At 39.1% G+C, this 13,749-nt stretch overlaps 1 non-coding gene across 1 annotated transcript; it reads left to right on the forward strand.

Annotated features, from left to right (window-relative positions):
* Nucleotides 1–6,681: 6,681 nt before the first annotated feature.
* On the forward strand, nt 6,682–6,789 carry LOC111906820 (small nucleolar RNA R71). Its single transcript, XR_002855347.1, has one exon. It is a non-coding gene; the product is annotated as a small nucleolar RNA R71 (small nucleolar RNA).
* Nucleotides 6,790–13,749: the final 6,960 nt, after the last annotated feature.

Consider the following 13,749-nt stretch of genomic DNA (forward strand, 5'->3'; position numbering starts at 1 on the left):
ACGGGGGTTCAGGTTTGGGTCTTGAGCAGTCGGGGGTAGGTTGTTGAATTCAGGCTCCGAGTCAGAACTATCGGAAAAACCCTCAGCATGGTGATCATCCAAAGGGATTGGGTGATCATCTTCTGGTTCTGCCTCTAGCCAACCAGCATTGCCCTGGTTCGGGAAGTACGGATCGCCGTGGTGAAATCCAGCCATTAAAATCTACGCGAAAAAAGGGATATAAGTAATAGCTAAATAGACGAACTGGCTAAGATAATTATAGTAAGACCAAATACCCCTATGGTATTTCTTTAGGGTTTTGTTGGTAACTTTTTAGACTTGTTTCCATATCACAACCATTCTTGGGCATATGCTAATCACTCCTTGGCCCAACATAGTTGATCAGGCTATGCCATTCCCAAGACTGACCATATATCCCTAGGCTTACTTGTGATATTCAACAATCGTAATGCTTTTGTTCTTGTCATTGTGACACTGATTTTAGTATGAATGCACGCACGTATACTTACTTAAATATTTTATTATTTAAAAGTATAACTCTTAGACAGAGTGTTTTAATCCCTATGTATTTATAGTTAGTATATCTTTTATGGGTTGATATACTATATTCACTGTAAACAATGCTCTGATACCGATTTGTCACACCCCAAAACCGTGAATGGCGGAAACGTTCCAGGGTGGAGGACGTCATGTACAGTATCACAACAGTGTAAAGTAGTAAATAAGCAACAACATCATCCATTGCATTATAAGTAAAGTTTTAATACATGTGTGTTCTTTCATTGTAATAAGACACCCAAAAATATACAATCAAAATAAAAGACGAGACTTGTCTGTGCTCCGTCTACTCAAAACCTAGCCATCATACATGTCTACTGGTGACTTGAGAATACAAGTTATTTTGAAAGCGAGTATCAGCTTAAAGCTGGTGAATTCATAAGAATTTAAGTGTCCTTGTCTTGTTTTGAAAAACTGTTATGAATGTCATGTAAACCTTTAAGTAAGACAGTTGATATAAGTATGAAAACCCTAAGAAATCCCTTATTTCCTACTAGTATGAAATGTAGTCTTCTACCAAGACCCGAATGTTTTGTTATGAAAATGTAGTCTTCTACCAAGACCCAAATGTTTTTGTAAGTAAAAATGACAGCTTTTCCTTTCTATTGACTAGTACTAAAAGTACTTAGTCTAACTCCTCGTTTATGTGAATGTATCACAAAATAAAGTAAATAGGAAAATGTACTAATGTAAGTGTTATCACTGGGTACTAGGATCAACACAACATTGCAATAAGCGAAAGGTATAACCTAATGAACATCCGAAGATTGTCCACTCATCCTCTGTAGCAGCAGCAGGGTGGAGGGAGGGTTAGTCCTGAAATCGATCTACCTAGTATAAGTATTAACCTTAGACCTCCGTAGATGGTCATAAACCACTGGTGCTAATCAGTTGGGATTCAGAATGGTTAGTACCGCCTAGATATCCCATTGAACTGGGATAGAAAAGACAATTTACATAGAAAGTACTAATAAATCATCCTGGCAAGCCGAGATACAAGTATTCATGTAAGCGTGTTCATGTATCATGTAAGCATATGTAAACGTACTCATGTATCAGGTAAGTATAGGTATATATACTCATGTATCAGGTAATGTACTGGTATAGACTCATGAATGAACTGACTCTTGTGTGATTCCTTGTAATAGGAATAATGTTTTGTGTCTTTGAACTATCCCTATGATAATTAACTAAAAGGTAATTGGTTGTTCAAGAAGGTAAACGAAATCGTTTTGCAAGATATCTAGGAGTTTTGAACAATAATAAAAGTGACTTGATGTCATTTTTAAATAATCCATTCCAAAGTAATACATTTGATAACCAAGTATTTTTAAGATATAAAACCATTTCATGCATCACATTTTTGTAGTATGTGAAATCTGCTAGATGAAAACACAGTTATAAAATACATATGAGTGATTTAATAACATGTTGTTTTCTACTTGTATTCCCCCCCCCCCCAATAAAGCATTTAAAAACATTTAAAATATTCATTTAGGGGTATGAACTCACCTGTAGATGGTGGTTTGGATGTACTGAATGATGGAGGATGGCTAGGTGACAAGTGAAGACTTGTTCACACTCAATGATCCTAGTTAACATATAATCACACATATATGAACCCAATTAGAATTTAAATCACTAATTGACATAGTTAAGACATCCTAAGGCATGTAAAACACCTTATATAAGTGCTACAAGCCATAAGGATTGCATCTAAGTGCTAAAGGACCTTGCCATTGTGTTTGGGGCTCAAGGGTAAACTCCCTTGGAGTTTATAGTTTTGATGGACAAGACCTAGGGAGTTTACGGCAGTAAACTCTAGAGTTTACGGTCGTAAACTCTAGTCCAAATGACCAAGTGTTGTTTTGTGGTTTAGCAAGCCTTTTGAAGTAATTCTACTAAGTGGTTTGGCCTTTGGAATGGACTAGGGCAACAAAACACCTCCTTTGAGGAGTTTACGGCCTAATGGCACTTTCCTTTGGGTTTACTACCGTAAACCATTATGGAGAAGTGTATTGCCATGTTTTCAAGTCCCTAACACAATTAGCTAAGAGTATGTGCAGGTTTCTAAGCCTAAGGAAGGAAAATAACCCATTTAGACACACTTTAGGGTGTTTATAGTTTTGGGAGATCCCTAAACCGTAAACACCCATAAATGTTGGATTTTAGTGTTTTTCAAGGCTTAGATACATCAAAGGAAGGTTTAATCAATTCAAGGAAGGCTTAAACATCAAACTTGGGCTTAGATAAGGACTTAGGCACACTTTGGTGCTCTTTATGGTGTTTACGGCCCAAGAACCTTCTTGGACCGTGAACACCTTGTTCCATGTGATCTTGGCATATTTTCTTGATGCTGTCTTGTAATACGAACTCAATAAGACTCAAGCAGGGAAGTACTTACTATAAGGAAGCTTGAAGTATGCTAAAAGTCCAAGATCACTTAGTGTGTGTTCTTGGTGTTCTTGGTGTTTTTGGAAATCTACTCAAAACACAAAAGTGAATGGATGAATAGATGCACAACATTAGATTAAGTGTTTAATCAACTTGAAATGGATAGAACACTTACAACTTAGGAGATCTTGAATTGTTTCTAGTTTGCTACTTGAGAGTGTTTCTTGAGTTTACTCTTTTGGGAGTTTACTCTTTTGGATAAATGAGGAGTAAACTCATATTGACTAGACTTAGGGAGTAAACTCATGGATAATCATGAGTTTACTGATTTTGGGATGATTTTTCGACCCAAATGAAATAGTTTGGCTGGGAACTTTTAAGACGCGTGGTGTTTGCGGTTTTTAAAATTCAAAGCCCGAGACGGCACTTTCTTACACCCGTTCGTTTCAAGAATAATATTAAAATAATCAAACGAACTCCAAATTTGTTAAAATAAGCACTAATGACATTAACTTATAATAAGAAGTGATTGACTTCTAGGGTTTTACCGAATGAAAATTCCGGGTTGTCACAAACGACGCTCTGATCTAGAGTTCCAGGTTGGAGATTTTGTGCTACTTAAGGTATCCCTTTGGAAAGGGGTGATCCGATTCAGAAAGAGGGGCAAGATGGGTCCCCGATACATTGGTCCTTTTAGGGTAATTTCCAGGGTTGGCAGAGTAGCCTACCGGTTGGAGCTTCCCGCATAACTGAGTCAGATCCATAACACCTTTCATGTGTCCCAATTGAGGAAGTGTGTGGCAGATGAGACGGAAATTGTACCTCTCTCGTACATTCAGGTGGATGCAAGCCTGAATTACGTTGAAATGCTGATCGCGATTTAGGATCGAAAGGTGAAGGCCCTCTTGAATAAGGAAGTATCCTTGGTTCAAGTCCAGCGGCAGCATCAGAAGGGATCCGATTTGACTTGGGAGCCAGAGTCAGAGATACGGGAGCAGCGTCCAGAGCTATTTGCCGAGCAAGACTTCGAGGGAGAAGTCTAATTCTAGTGGGGGAAATGGTAACATCCGGTTTTCCAAAAGATCAAGGGTGTTGCAAGGATCTCAGAGGAGAGTTTGTGGATCAGTTTCATCGTCATTTCAAGCTTCAGATCTGGTATAAGATCTTGGCTTCCTTGTGATTGATTAGATTTCCTTTGTTTGTAAAGTTAGGGATTGTATTACCATTTTGATGGGCTTTTTGGTGCATCCAAACCCTTTTGCGAGTTATTCTATAGATATGGACCTTGTGAGGTCCAGAGAACCAGAAAGTAGAAAGCCATGACTGAGTAACCTTGGAGCTTTGAAGCTATGAAGCTTTAATGGAGTCATAATGGTATATAGAGCAACATACACCATGCATGAACCCCAAATTCAGGCCTTTACGTGACTTTTGGGTGCTAGAAGGCCAGATCTATGAGTGAGAGTTCCAGATCTTACCTCAGGAGACCATATGAGTGATGTAATGGAGACGACTCGCCGAGTTTATAATATGACTCGACGAGTCAGATCGGGTTCGACCCAGTGCTATGGATCCATAGATAACTCGTCGAGTTGGGGGTCAACATGATGAGCTAAGTTAATCCTGGTGAGAAATATGTTTGGACTCGGCGAGTCTAATGGGTAAACTCAGCGAGTGAGGTCAACATGGTATGTTGACTTCGTGTGTGTTAGGCGGACTTAAGGTATAAAGAGTAATAAGTCAGATGATGATTGAGATGCTTTTCTTATGTGTTGGATGGAGGCTAGGCCAAGATTTCTGACTGCTTGTCGGTTACCTGCTAACCGAGGTGAGTCTTCTCACTATACCTTACCTAGAGTGGTATTTATGTGTGACCGGAAGGTCTTATGTGCTTACTTGAGTTATGCATCTTATCTATGTGATATTGTGCTATGATTTATTTAGACCGGACCGGAAGGTCCAACGATTTATGAGGCCCGAAGGCTCAACCAGACCGGACCAGAGGGTCCAATGAGCTAGACCGCACCTAAGTGTCCAACGAGCTGCAGGACCGGAAGTTCATCATGGGTAAGACCGGAAGGTCTACCAGATTTGTGGAGCCGAAAGGTCCACTGAGACACATCGATCGGAAGGTCTCATAGAGCCCTAGACTTGAGTGGCTAGTTATATATATATGGTATTTTGGGGAATTCACTAAGCTTTATGCTCACCGTGTTATGTGTTTCAGGTTGCTCAGGATCGCAGGACAGCACCAGCTTGATTGTACACACGAGAGAAAGAGTTATGTTTTGAGGATCCTGAATTATTAATGGAGTTGTGTTTTGTAATTTGAATAAACGAGATTTTTATACAATATGTTATGAAAAGTATGCGATTTTAAATTGAAAATTTTGTTTGAAAATTTACGTCGTTACAACTATAACACTCACGGAGTTGAGGAAAGCTCTTCCGAGTAAGATCAGGACTTGAGGCTCTGCTTCCATTTCTAGTACTATGAAGTTTGCGGGGAACACAAACTTGTGAGCTTTCACAAATAGATCTTCACATATTCCCCTTGGAAATGTCACCGTTTTATTTGCTAAGTGAATTGCCATTCAGATTGGTATTGGCTTCATAAAATTTAATTTCTTGAAGAATGAATATGGCATGAAATTAACAATTGCTCCCATATCAGCCAATGCATGTATAGTTGCTAGATTTTCGAACTGAGAAGGTAATGTCAAACTTCCCAGATCACCCTTCTTCTTAGGTAATTTGTTCAACATAGCTGAACAATTTTCATTTAAGACCACTTTCTTCACCTCTTCCATCTTCTTTCTATTAGTTAGAAGCTCCTTTAGGAATTTGGCATATTTAGGCATTTCTGCAACCGCCTCGATTAAGGCATATTAATTTGAAGGGCCTTTATTTGTTCCAGGAACTTTTAGTAATCAACCTCGTTCTTGTCTTGTCTAGATCGAGCTGGAAATGGAAATGGTGGATGATATGGTTAAATATGAGGCTTGTTTTTATGTTCAGTGGGGGACTCGTCGAGTCCATATCTGGGACTCAGCGAGTCGGGTCGAGAAATTGCGATTTTTCAGTTTCTGCTTCTTCCTCTTGCAGCAACTTAGGATCTTCATTCTAAATAAGTGCCAGAGGAGTTATAATCTTGCCACTCCTAGTTGTCACGATGTTGATATGTGCGCCTTTCGGATTATTTCCGGTATTACTAGGAAGTCTACCCGGTTCCTCTTTTTGATAAAAACCTCATCCTTTTTGTTTATACTTTTCCTCCTTAGCCTTCTTTTACTCATCATAAGGTATCCATTCTTTCTTGGGTTTGTGGCAATCATCATCATATCTATCACCACTTGAGTAACAAACTTGTACTTTTCTGTTCCCGTTCTCATCAAGGTCACACTCTTTAGTAAGTTGCAGCTCTCTACAATTCTCACATCCCACTCTAATGGCATGGATGGATTGGTCCATCTTAGTCGTTCTTCGATCCATGCTTTCCAACTTTTCCATCATTGATGCCATGTCATCAGAAATAGCATTCACCATCCCTCTAGTTGAGTCATTTCTTGGGTTATGGTATTCTCTAGAGTGTTTAGAGAATTCTTCAATTAGTTCTTTTATCACCCGGGGGAGGGGCGGTTCTTTGTGAGTGGTCCTTGCCAAGCAAGGAGTTGTCTAGTGGTTACATTCACTCCATCATAGAACATGGAGACTTCTTGTTGACTGTTTAGATCATGGTGTGGGAAGTTCATTATTAAGCCGTTGTATCTCTCCCATGCTTCATAAAGTGGCTCTCCAGCTTGTTGCTCAAAATTGGCTATGGCTTTCTTTAAATTTTAGATTTTTGAGGGAGGGCAGAACTGATCAATAAATTCTTCACGCATTTTAGCGCAAGTAGTGATGGATCCTGGAGAAAGTGACTTCAACCAATCCTTCAAAGCTCCCTTAAATGTGACCGGTAACATATGAAGCAAAACAATATCACGATTCACATTAGGAACCTTAAAGTAGTCAGCTATGTCATTGACCTCATCTAGATGCTTGTATGTGTCATTGTGATATTTTCCAAAGAATGGGATTTCCTTAAGTTGGGCAAGTATGTGGCCTTTAAGTTCAAAGTTGGCAGTTGCACCAATCGCGGGTTGCACAAGTCCTGGGCTGGTATCGTGATGCATCATTTTCTTCCATTCAGCCATGCGAACTTCATCGATGTTAGCCATGGTGTCAGTGGGTTCGCCTTCAAATTCGCTTTCTTCCTTGGATCTAGAGTCGTAATCGGTTACTTTTGGAATTGGATTTTCTTAAAAATGTTCAAACTTGCTTTCCTGGCTCTTTTGACTGCTAGAATCACTTGTTTTCTTTTTTTCTTCTTCCCAAAGACTGATTTAAGGTCCTTGAAAGGTGATTTCCTTGACAGGTTAGTGTCTTCACCGGCTTTGTCTTTGTTCTTTCTAAGAGCGGATTTTGGATCTCCATATGGAGGAAACAGAGGTGTGTTTGAAACTCAGGTCATGTAACACCTACAATCAAAACAAGAAACCCACGTAAAAAGAACAGAAAATGAAATAAAAATGAAACTGGAAATCTGTCTTGGACCCGCCGAGTACCTGTAAGTGGACTCGACGAGTTCGAGGGTAAAACAGAAAAAAAAAATAAACAAATTCCTAAAAACAGAAAAACTTAATAATTAAACCTATTAACTAGATTACTAAAGCAGTAACTTTGTGCAAGATAAATCTCACACAAAGGATCGATCACACTAGCAATTAGAATTAATTTTTGAACGGTTCCCCGACAAAGGCGCCAAAAATGTGATGTGTATATAAATGCACTAGTTTTAGTCCTACTTTTAAGATATAATTTAGACACACAAAAGCAGTGGACCTGTTAATTGGTGGTATAGTTGAATAAGCAAGGTATTGAACACAGGGAACGGTAATTAAACTAATGACTACAATTAAATAAAACAAGTAATAAAAGTAAAAGGTTCTCTCTAGTTTTGCAAAACTAGAAACTTACACTATTAACTAATATGCTAATTAAGTAACTAACAACTAGAGCAAGTAAAAACCAACTAAATTCAATGATAATAAGACTTTTGTTTAGGTTCGATTCATTTACTCCAATGGTTGATTTTATGGCAAGTGCGATGGCTTAATTGTTATTGGCTACCGATTAAAGTAATTAGGTTCACATTCGCTATTACCAATTCTTAGAAAACAAATTAATTTAAGCAGTGATCAAGTGATTAAACTAATGAATTTCTTAGTTTATTTATTCGGGTTAAATAAGACTTGTAATTAGCTAATCAAATTACTAATTCAATTAACCTCTTGTTGATGGTTTATCACACAAGCTCACACATTAATTTACCCATTTTCTAGCTAACCCTAGTCTCACGTTCGCTATTCCTAGGCACATAAAAATGTTTTCACATAAATCATATGAGATAAACAATTAAGAGATGTTCATGCAGCTTAATTACTTCTTAATTAATAGAAAATAGTTGTGGTTAATGCATAAGGTTCTTTAACAAGATTAATAAAACAAGATTCACCAATAAACAATTAATCCAACCACAAATCAATCAATAGTAATAAATTATCTACCCTAAATAGAATATATAAGGTTTAGTTCATAATTACAGTAGGAAGAAACTCAAAAACAATATCTAGTAGTTCACACATGGTTAAAACACGAGATAAAGTAAAGAGTAAACTTGGTTTACCTTTAATCTCCGTAAAATCGAAGGTTAGGGTTTTCTCCACGAACTTCAAAGCTTCAGCAGCACCTTTAGTCGCAAAATAATCCCCAAAGGTTCTAGAAAAACATCTGGATTCGGCAATTGGCTTCTATTTATAAACTTTAGAAAACAGGGGCTACTCGCCGAGTAGATAACCGACTCGTCAAGTCCCCTTTTAAAAGTCCGTGTACGAAAAGGACTTTGTATTTACTTTGCGAAAATTCGTGTGGACTCGTCAAGTAGACGTCCAACTCGCCGAGTCCTTCAAGATTTTGACTCTTTTTCTACTTTCTTCAATTCTCGAGTTCCCGATTGCATTTCCCGCTTCCTTTTTCTTCCGAGCTCATCTTTTGGACTGAAAATACAATTTAAACATAATTAAGTACCTTTTGTCCATAAATTGCGATAAATTAGCCAAAAAGTAATAAAATTATAATCAAAATATAGCTAAATATGCACATGTCAATGAGATGCTTCCATTTGTTCGCAGTGGTGGTTTTGCGTTACGAAAAAACAAAGAAACACATTGGATGAAGGGATGGAGTGCAACAAGAAAATTGAAATGGGTTGATGTGAAAAAGATTTTTTATATGAAAAAGGTTTTTATATTTTATTTTTTATTTAAATTTTATGTTTGGACTTTTACTACATTATAAATATGTTAATTTGTTTTAGGAAGGACGAAGACTAAGACATAGCATGACACTGACTGATGATGAGAGAAAGTCTTCTTATTATATGTCATATCAAGAGTATGTATATGGTAAACCGCATTCAGTTCCATCAACAGTGCGGAACAATTTTAGGAGGCAAGATGAATCTTCGTGTAGTGTATCTTCCAGTGGTCGCTTACATGGTAGAGGTGGACGAAGTGGGAAACCAAGATCAGAAGAGTTGGCAAAACGGTTATTTAAACTTGAACAATAGGTATATAGGAACCGAGAATGCACTATGGTGTTTATGGAAGAAGTGGGTGACGAGACTATATGGAACAACATAAATTTTGATGAACCGGAAAATTTTCAAAAAAAATATCTCTTTTGATGAAAAGGATAGTAACACCCTGTATTTACGATATAATTTGTAAATAAATATGTATATCTTTTAATAATTTAAAGTTACTAATGTAGGTTTTAGATGACGGGGCTTGTGTAACGCCCGTGTTTCTAGGCTAGGCATTAATGTTGATGTAATAGTCTAGGTTAACCTTTGCAACTTGTTCATCAAGGACTTTTCGGCATGCAGGATGGCGTATATGATCCTTGATAACCCAACCATTAGCAGAAAACTGACTCAAGATCCGACCTATCCAAACTCACTCACAATTCCAAAGCGATACATATTCTCATCATCCACCTATTAGCAGTAGAAGATGACATACCCGCAACATTTGGAGGAGTACTGATCACCTTCTCCAGATATACTTAGACCATCCTGAGAATTTGGTACAAAACTTTCTCCGGGCCCGAGGACAGGAACTAACAATAGGTTCCTCCTTTCTGAAGGATTCTAAGAATCCACAGACCTTGGGATTCAATGGAACCCCTACTTCCCGCAACAAATTTGGCTTACACAACCCAAAGACGAATGTCAAGAGCTCACCACATCCCTTCCTTGTCTGAATGAAAGACCACCGAGGTCCATTCCCATTACACTGCAAGTTATCCCCGATGAGATAAACTTTTGCAATATCGCATCGATTGGCCCAGGCCCTGCTCCTGAGCTGGAAACAGAATTTGAATCTCGTTCTTGGGTGTTTAACACCATACTGAACTGAGCTTCCAAGGATTCTAATATACCCAAGAATCCATATCACCTTTTGCTGACATGACCAACCCTGCTACCTTGTAGCAGCCTAAACCCTTGGAGCAACAAACTCCCTTGTGCACTTTCTCGTACGTGATACCCTCACTCCGGCCTCACTGGCCTTTCACCTGATGATCAGAAGTCATGGATCTCTTCCTGGGACCTTCTACTATCCTCACCTGCCACAACCCTCTCTTCCCAGGGCGCTCCAAACTAATCTCGCATATATAGCTCTTGGAAGTCATATCCTTCGGGGTATGACACCTTGTCACGCTCACTAGCTCACTTGCCAATGGTTAAGCTGCAAAAACTAAAACATCTTCTATACCCAAACCAGGTCACAAACTTCTCCCTGAAGCCTTTCGGATTCTCCAAGACTCTCACTGATTCAAGTATGGATCATGTGCTTTCAGTAGTACTGGCCCAATACTACCTTCCACACCTATCCATACTTTCCTCAGCAATCCTCAAGAATCTTCTAAGTCACTTCCTCAAACTGGTACACCCAATTTCACTGAGCCTCACTACTAACCCACTGAAACATATCCTAGGCTCTCCTAGGTTCCCGTACCTACCCGGTCCTCAACTGCTGAAAGATTCCCAGTAATGTCAACTAGCTACATCATGAATATAGCCACATGCAACGGAGATTAGATAATCCTTCGAGTAGTAGACCCATCCCTATAACGGTTGGACTTAGACAAGAGATGCGCAATAGGGTCAAATCTATCACTCTGAGATTATCTGGCCTATGTCCCATGTGACTTAGCATATTCACTTAGTAGCTAACTCACATCACAAAGTGTCCAACAAAGCACAAACCAACCAGCATTCAGACAATGGAAAATCTAACCATCATAATCCAATCAAACTGTTCTATCCTCTAATCAGGAATCTATATATGCAATTCAAAGGATCATACAATCAGGCATAACCTAAATAGGCTATCCTATCACTAACTAATCAGTACCAGCATGCAAGTCTACAAGCATATACGATAGGCATATAAGGCATCCTCCTAGATCCTCAGCCCTAATCTAGCATGCAGTTCTCATAACCATATCATATCATAACATAACATGTATGGGTATCTTGGGGAAAACTTACTTGAGCTTAGTGCATTGCATGCGTCACACACTTTGTTCTTTTCAAAGTTTTGTCCCTTTCTCAAATTCTTTTCACTTCTTTTTATAAAAGTGTTTTACTTTGCAAAATTTTCATACCAAGTCCTTAGTTTGAGTTCTGACACACCCGCGAGTGTGCCCGAATCCCGCAAACCAAGGCTCTGATATCAATTTGTAACATCCCAAAATTAATGTCCAAAATTTTCATTTTTTAATTACGTTATTATAAACCAACAGTATAATAAATCATCCATAATATCATGTCATGACAAAACCAAAGTAGAAGTAATCAAAACATGTTATCCTAAAAGAATATCAGAGTGTAATCCCAAAGATCTCATGTGCGGAAAACCATAATATGATGCACTGCGATCAAGCCGACTCCTTTCTTTAAAAATGACTACCTGAAACCAAAACAGAAAACCTTAAGCAAAAATCCTAGTGAGTTCCCCCATCGTACCACATACGATACAATCACATAGCATACATACTGTCGGGCAATTCTAGGGTGCCCGACCTACCCGGTCTGGCCATTCTGGGGTGCCGACCTACCCGTGTCAAGCCATTCTGGGGAGCTGACCTACCCATGTCAAGCCATTCTGGGGTGCTGACCCACCCGTGTCAAGCCATTCTGAGTGTTGACCTACCCTTCGGTCCTAACAACCGAACTCCGGGGACTATTTCACCCCCTACTACTACTACCACACATATCATAACATGATCATATTGTCAGGCATATATGGGGTGCCCGACCTACCCTTCGGTCCTTACGACGGAGATATGAGGACTATTTCACCTCCTACTACTACCACATAATATCATAACATAATCCCTTTGTCAGGCATATATGGGGTGCCCGACCTACCCTTCGGTCCTTACGACCGAGATACGAGGACTATTTCACCTCCTACTACTACCACATAATACCATAGCATAAACATACTGTCAGACATATCTTGGGTACCCGACCTACCCTTCGCTCCTAACAACCGAAATTGGGGATTATTCCCTTCCTACTACCACTATCACATATAACATATCAAGCTAGCACACAAACATATCAGGTAGTAGCAAACCTAGATGAATATCACAAAGACAATCATCTAACATACCGCTCCTACTGATGGGCCGACATTGTGGCTGTAGACCCAGTGCTACTGGAAGGTAACTCACCTAACACTGCTAAAGTACAATAGACATAATCTGATACTACTGAAGTCCCGCAGACTCAACCCCAGCTGCTGGATGACAGATTCCCGAACTATCAATATCAAAACATCACCCAATTAATAATTGGGTTCCAACACATAACCATAAATACATACTTGGGGTGAATACTACTTTACACCTTACTTAGCTTTATTCAAGCCCAAGGCCCAATCCAAAGGCCCAAAAGTCAATTATGAGTCAAAGCCCAACATATGGCCCAATTTTCCAAATTGGGCCCAAACCTTTACAAGTCTTACCATAAGGCCCAACCATTTAGTCCAGTCCAACATTTGACATTCTAATGGCCCAATATCGCATAATCATGAAGGCTCAATTATGGCCCATCTATGGCCTAGTTTTCCAAATTGGGCCTAACTCCTCATATGGGCCTTGCCTCAAATCCCATTAATTATTCTAGTCCATTTGCTTGATCTTGGATGGCCCACTAATAACCCAATCATCAAGGCCCAACTAACAATAGGTTCCTCCTTTCTGATGGATTCTATGAATCCACAGACCTTGGGATTCAAAGGCTCATACAATCAAGCATAACCTAAACAGGCTATCCTATCACTGATTGATCGGTACTAGCATGCAAGTCTACAAGCATATACGATAGGCATATAAGGCATCCTCCTAGATCCTCAACCCTAATCTAGCATGCAGTTCTCATAACCATATCAGATCATAACATAACATGTATGGGTATCTTGGGTAAAACTTACTTGAGCTCAGTGATTGCATGTGTCACACACTTTGTTCTTTTCAAAGTTTTGTCCCTTTCTCAAATTCTTTTCACTTCTTTTTATAAAAGGGTTTTACTTTGGAAAATTTTCATACCAAGTCCTTAGATTGAGTTTAGACACACCCGGGAGTGCGCCCGAATCCCTCAAAACAAGGCTCTGAGTAACATCC

The sequence above is a fragment of the Lactuca sativa genome, chromosome 4, assembly GCF_002870075.4.
Source record: "Lactuca sativa cultivar Salinas chromosome 4, Lsat_Salinas_v11, whole genome shotgun sequence".
In the NCBI taxonomy this organism is placed as follows: domain Eukaryota; kingdom Viridiplantae; phylum Streptophyta; class Magnoliopsida; order Asterales; family Asteraceae; genus Lactuca; species Lactuca sativa.